The sequence below is a fragment of the Poecilia latipinna genome, unplaced genomic scaffold (genome assembly GCF_001443285.1).
Source record: "Poecilia latipinna isolate Pla-1442-1.1 unplaced genomic scaffold, P_latipinna-1.0 Scaffold2866, whole genome shotgun sequence".
Taxonomy (NCBI): domain Eukaryota; kingdom Metazoa; phylum Chordata; class Actinopteri; order Cyprinodontiformes; family Poeciliidae; genus Poecilia; species Poecilia latipinna.
This window is the reverse complement of record NW_015115482.1, coordinates 50,908-57,762: the sequence shown is the minus strand read 5'-3', so window position 1 is coordinate 57,762 and position 6,855 is coordinate 50,908. Positions and strand designations below refer to the sequence as shown.

The 6,855-nt window shown below is 39.5% G+C and overlaps 1 pseudogene; it reads left to right on the top strand.

The window, feature by feature from the left end:
- Positions 1-229: 229 nt before the first annotated feature.
- LOC106939418 (nuclear factor 7, brain-like) lies at positions 230-2,242 on the top strand (annotated as a pseudogene).
- The last annotated feature ends 4,613 nt before the right edge of the window (positions 2,243-6,855 follow it).

Below are 6,855 nucleotides of genomic sequence, written 5' to 3'. Positions count from 1 at the left end.
AATAAATTGATAGTATAAAAATGCATGTAAAAGTATATATATTTATATGTGTATGGTGTGCACATTAAATTACGTATATAGGTAGACATGAGGATATATTTCTATGCATACATAGCAAGAATTAGACCACCACGATCAACACTCCATACCAGCAGGTGGCGGTAATGATACTAAACGTTTGTTGCCAACCGTCAATAAACCAAGAAAAAGAAACAGTAGAAGAAGAATAAAAACGAAGAAGAAGAAGAGAAAATCCTCTTGGGGCGGAGTGACTCCAACAGGAACATCCGGGAAAAACAGGAAACAGTTTAGAGAGAAAAGTCGGAGGAAACACACGTGGGATCATTTTCGTCTCGGACTGAAATCAAACTAACACTGAACAAGGAGAACAGAAAGAGAACTGAGCGACTAGAGACACAAACTGCTGGAGGACGAAACAACAAGCAAATCAGAGTAAAAGTAAGTTCAGAAAGTTTCTACAGGAGAGAAAGTGACTTCATGGTTTAACTTTCTGTCTGCTGTGGTTTCAGCTTCACTCCGAGGAAACAAAATGGCTTCCAGATCAGACGATGATCTCTGCTGTCCGATCTGTCAGGAAATATTTAAGGATCCGGTTATTCTGTCATGCAGCCACAGTTTCTGTAAGGAATGTCTGCAGAAATGTTGGAGAAGAAGAACTGGTCGCTCATGTCCTGTTTGTAGGAAAAGATCAGCATCAGATGCTCCTCCCTGTAATCTGGCTCTGAAGAATCTGTGTGAGTCTTTCCTACAGCAGAGAAACCAAAATGCTTCAGAGGGTCTCTGCTCTCTGCACTCTGAGAAACTCAAACTCTTCTGTCTGGACCATCAGCAGCCAGTGTGTGTCGTCTGCAGAGATTCAGAAAAACACACCAAGCACAGATTCAGACCCATCGATGAAGCTGCTCAGCAACACAGGAAGAAACTTGAGGAAACTCTGGAGCCTTTAAAGGAGAAGCTGGAGCTCAGGAAGAAAGTTCAGGAGGAGTTTGATCAGACAGCAGAACACCTGGAGGTCCAGGCCCGACACACAGAGAGGCAGATTAGGGAGCAGTTTAAGCAGCTTCATCAGTTTCTAGCAGAGGAAGAGGAGGCCAGGCTGGCTGCACTGAGGGAGGAAGAGGAGCAGCAGAGAGGGATGATGAAGGAGAAGATGGAGGCTCTGAGCAGAGAGATAGCAGCTCTTTCAGACACAGTCAGAGCCACAGAGGAGGAGCTGAGAGCTGCAGACGTCTCATTCCTGCACAACTACAAGGCTGCAGTGGAAAGAGTCCAGCGCTGCCCCCTGCTGGAGGATCCACAACTGCCCTGAGGAGCTCTGATAGACCAGGCCAAACATCTGGGCAACCTGGCCTTCAACATCTGGAGCAACATGGAGACCATGGTGACCTACACTCCTCTGGTTCTGGACCCAAACATGGCTGGTCCATGGATCCATCTGTATGATGATCTGACCGGTTCGATTTTTGGAGAGAAACAGCAGCTTCCTGATAATCCAGAGAGGATTGATTACTGCTCTGTTCTGAGTTCTGAGGGTTTTGACTCAGGGAACCACAGCTGGGATGTTGATGTTAGAAAAAGTTCATACTGGAAACTTGGTGTGTTGGAAGAATCTGCTAGGAGGAAAGGAGTCATAGAGTCTGGATTGTTTTTTATAAATCAATGTTCAGCACATTCTCCACCAGCTCCTCCCACTGGTCTCTCAATCCAGAAGAAAGTCCAGAGGATCAGAGTGAATCTGGACTGGGACAGAGGAAAGCTGTCCTTCTCTGACCTGGATACTAACACACACATACACACCTTCACACACACCTTCACACAGAAGATGTTTCCATACTTCTCTGTTTTTGGTACATTAACGATCCAACCGATGAAGATCTCAGTGATCAAACAGCAGCTCTGATGATCTCAGCATGAAGAACAAATTCATCCTTATTGATCAGATGATTGATTGGTTTTATGATTGATAGTTTGCTGAGTTGGTGAATTTATTGTTTCTTAAAGTTTGGAAACTGAAGATGATCTGATCATCTGGGGACTTTTTCATTTCTTTGTTTTCCTCCAAAATGTTTTGAACGTTTATTATTTTCAACAACTTGATGTAAATTAATTTCTAGGTTGGTTATTGAAATCTTGGCCTTTCAATTTTACTTGTGAAAGATTAGAAAATAAAAACTCAACATTTTTCCACATAATGTATTTCCTTCCAATTGAATAGTTATTTACATAAATGTAGCCGTTTCCAACCCATTACATTTTATGTAAACAGATATACATAAAATTCCTGGGAACAAATGGTCATTGTTCATGAAGTTCTCCTGTTAATCTGAAACAACAAAAATAAAACCTATAGAACAAAAAGTTGTCAAGTTTCTTTTCATTGATGTCTTTAGATTAAACATGCAGAATTCAACGATGCATTAATGTTTCCTGTTGCTCCTTGTGATGAAAGACTTGATTCTATTGGTTAGTGATGTTGTTAGAAGATGAGCTTCCAGTACAAAAGACCCTGTTGATGGAAATCTGAGCGTTTTACTGGTAATCTAAGATCAAAATCACATCTTAACAGGAAATCATGTCCACCCAAGTTTTCAAAGACCAAACTGGGAAAACACAATTTAGGCCATTTTATTTTTAACATCCCAATAATGACATCAAAATCTGTGGCGTTGCCTCCATCCTGATTAAATCAGATCCTGTTTTGCAATATAATGACATTTATTTCTCCAAATAAAGTTGAAATTTAAACTATTAACATTCTTATTTTAACCGCTAAAGGTAAAGAGTAGGCTGGATAAATAAGTCTAGAATAACTGTCCATTTAGTTAATATTCTACAGAAAACCCAGAGGTCTCTTTGCAGCCATTGATGTAAAATGAGTTTATATTTATCTACCGTGTCGCTTATATTAAGCTCATCTGAACATGTTTTATATCTAGTCACAACGATGGCTAAATATTTCACATCTTTACACACGTTAAGGTTACATATTGATAGAGTAGATCGATCCTTCAGATCAAATAATTCATTTATTTAAATCTAGTTTTAATCCAGAAGCCTTGGAGAACTTAATTTAATGCTAAAGGAATGTATGTTTAATTTTCCAAGAACAAAGTTGTGTCATCAGCCAACTGACGAAGTATTAACTGTTTCCCAATATGTCAAAACCAGTCATGTCATTCTTAAATAAAATATCCAAAACCTCTGCAGCCAGAGTAAACTATAGCTGCCCATCCCTGATTAATTCCTCTTTCAATATTAAACGTCCTGCAGGTTCCCTGACCTAAAGAAACTCAGCTACTTATGTCAAAGTGGAGCATCTTGATGTTTAATTTTTCACCAAAACCAAAATACTTCAAAGTATTAAGAATAAAGGAACATAACCAGCATAATCTAATAAATCCAGAACATGTCTAATGTTATGAGTCTTCATCTTAAAAACCGAATTGTGTCTCACTGATAGTCCATTTTTCAGTCTTAGTGCAATAGAACCTGAAAGTATCTTATAGTCCGTATTCAGTAATGGGCCTTAAATTCTCTTTTGTCTTTGCCTGTTTTTGGGATCAGTTATCACTGCCGGTTTTTGGGATCAGTTATCACTGCCTGTTTTTGGGATCAGTTATCACTGCCTGTTTTTGGGATCAGTTATCACTGCCTGTTTTTGGGATCAGTTATCACTGCCTGTTTCATTGTTGTCATCAGTTCTTTTCTCTCAATTCATTCTTCAGCGCTTCAGACAAACCCAACATCGTCCCATTAGTATTTATAAAAACTGACAGTAAGGCCATCTGAGCAGGAGATTTATTCAAGGCCATTTTTTTAACCGCTGCATCAAGTTTAAGCTCCACATCACAAAGTTCTTTGTAAGTTTTGCTAATCTGCAGGATTGAATGTGGATTAGAACTAAATAAGGATTTACAATCTTTTTCTGAAAAATGTGTTGTGTATAATTTAGAGTAGAATAAATGAACCTCAATCTTAACTGGTTGAGGATCTTTACCCTCCTCACCATCAAGACACTCCAGATGTAATTTTTCTGCTGACGACTTTTTTCCAAATTGAAAAAATAAGGATAATTTTTCTCACCAGCTTCTATCCACTTTGCCTGGGATCTAATGTGAAATGAGATTAAACTCAGGAAGTTTAATCTCATTTTGAGGTGTTAAATCATTAGAGCTACAACAAACATGTAATTCTTTAATTACTTTCATACTCTCTTCTTTGCTTATTCAATATTTTTTTTACTAAACTTAATGCTAATTTTTCTCATTCTGAATTTAATAAATTCCCACTTATTAATGTAACCTACAACTGAATCATCCTCTATTGTCTCATTTATCAGTTCTTTTACTTTAATGCAGAAATCTTCATTTCCTAATAATTTTGCATTAAATTTCCAAAATCCTTTTTAACACGTTTGTGTTTTAGAAGGTTCTAAGGTTAACTCAGAGGTCTGATGACTTTGCATATCAGCGTTTTGGTTGTGTGACTGAGAATCTCATCACTGACCAACCAGTCATCTAACCTGGATTCACTTCTTCCATTTGCTTTATACCATGAGACATTTTTAATGGCTGCATTTAATCCTCTCCAGATCTCATGTAAATTATTACTAGCTATAAAATGGTTCGTGATTTTATTATACTGGGGTCTCTCTATTCTAGCAGGCCATCTATCCAGCCACTCATTTGGGTCAGACTCCAATCTCCTCCCATTAATAAAAACTCTGTAGAGTATCGACTTTTTAACTCAGCAATGACTTTGGGCAGGTGATTCAACATCAACAGGTTCCGGTTATTGAACCTAAATACATTAATCAATACAACGAAAACATCTTCAGCTGTTACCACGCCTGTCAACCAGTGACCCTCTGTGTCGGTCCGGTGGGTCAGGACGTCTCCAGGAAGTTGTCGCCTGCGGATCTTGGGGATCCGTGGCTGAACAGGATCTGGTCGTCTCGTTGGTTTGACCAGAATGAAGAGTCTGTTTCTGTGGAATGAGTCTCTTGTAAAAATAAACTATTAGCTTTTTGCCCCTTGAAAATTTTAAATAAAGCTTTTCTTTTTGCCAAGCCCCAAACATTTAATGAACCAAATGACACTTTAACATTAAACATCAACTGTAATTAAACTATACAAAAACTGAAAACTGTGGACGAATAATCGACTAACAAAGCACAGCCTTCACTAGAGCCACCAGACCATTTCTACATTTTCCACCTTTAAAGTCTTTTTTAATCTAGACCTCTTGTTGCTCCTTCAATATAAGCATGAGGATCCCTGAAGAAGGTCTTCCGTCTTCCAGATCTTCCTTGGAATCATCTCAGCAAAACTGATGCCTTCAGTTTTACACATTGCAGTCGTTGCTTCGTCTCCAAAGCTGCTCTTTCACTCTTCTTTGTGCAAACATGATGATCTGGTTCAATTACCTTCTTACCTTCCCAGACTGTGCACAACATCCACAGCATCCTCCATTTTCGTATCCAGATCTGAGACAATCTTTTCTATAATTTTTATTACTGTCTCTCTAATGTTTTCATCTATCCTCTCCTTCAGACCTCTCAGTCGGAGAAACCATCTCATCATGTATCGTTCTTGTTCCCTTAATTTCTCCTTTATCTCATTATGTTCTGTCAGTAACTTTCCATTAGATGCCTCCAGTTTAGCCACTTTCTGTTTGCAATCCTTTGGCTCCTCGGCATTCAGTTGCACAGCCTTTGCTAGGTTAGCCATGAGCCTTTGCTAGGTTAGCCATGAGCCTTTGCTAGGTTAGCCATGAGCCTTTGCTAGGTTAACTATCAGCCTTTGCTAGGTTAGCCATCAGCCTTAGCTAGGTTAGCCATGAGCCTTTGCTAGGTTAGCCATCAGCCTTTGCTAGGTTAGCTATCAGCCTTTGCTAGGTTAGCCATGAGCCTTTGCTAGGTTATCCATGAGCCTTAGCTAGGTTAGCCATGAGCCTTTGCTAGGTTAGCCAGAGTGCTAGCTTGACAGTTTTGCTGTCTGATATGTTCTAATTGTGTCTCCATTTCAGTTACGTTTGCCTGCAGACTCAATATTGCCTCAATAATAGTGTTGGATACTTTCGCATCTGCGTTGTCTTCTGTTGGCTTGGTTTTCTTACCGGTCAGAGTTGAGGCAGCCGGATCTTCATCACCATCACGCTTCGGCAACGTGGATATTTGAGATTCAGCGTAGTCATGGTCCATCGGTCTCTGAGTCTGTTGTTGCTTTAAAAGTGCAGCAGTTGGGGATTTTGTATTCTTTGAGAGCTTCTGGGAATTCATCATGAACATTCGGGTGGAAATACACATTACTGGGCCAGAAAGTTGGTCTCACACGGAGCTCTGACAGATGCAGCTTGTCAGTCCACCATCTTGGTACCTCCTTAAAGAAAAATAAATTATTAAATGAAATTTGATTAGTTGTATATAGGTAAACATGAGGATATGTTTACATGAATAAATAGTATGAATCAGACCACCTCGATCAACACTCCATACCAGCAGGTGGCGGTAATGCTACTAAACGTTGTTGCCAACCCCCAAGAAAAAGAAAAAAAGCAGTAGAAGAAAAATAAAAAGGAAGAAGAAGAAGAAGAGAAAATCCTCTTGGGGCGGAGTGACTCCAACAGGAACATCCGGGGAAAACAGGAAACGGTTTAGAGAGAAAAGACGGAGGAAACGCACGTGGATCATTTTCATCTCGGACTGAAATCAAACTAACACTGAACAAGGAGAACAGAGAGAGAACTGAGCGACTAGAGACACAAACTGCTGGAGGACGAAACAACAAGCAAATCAGAGTAAAAGTAAGTTCAGAAAGTTTCTACAGGAGAGAA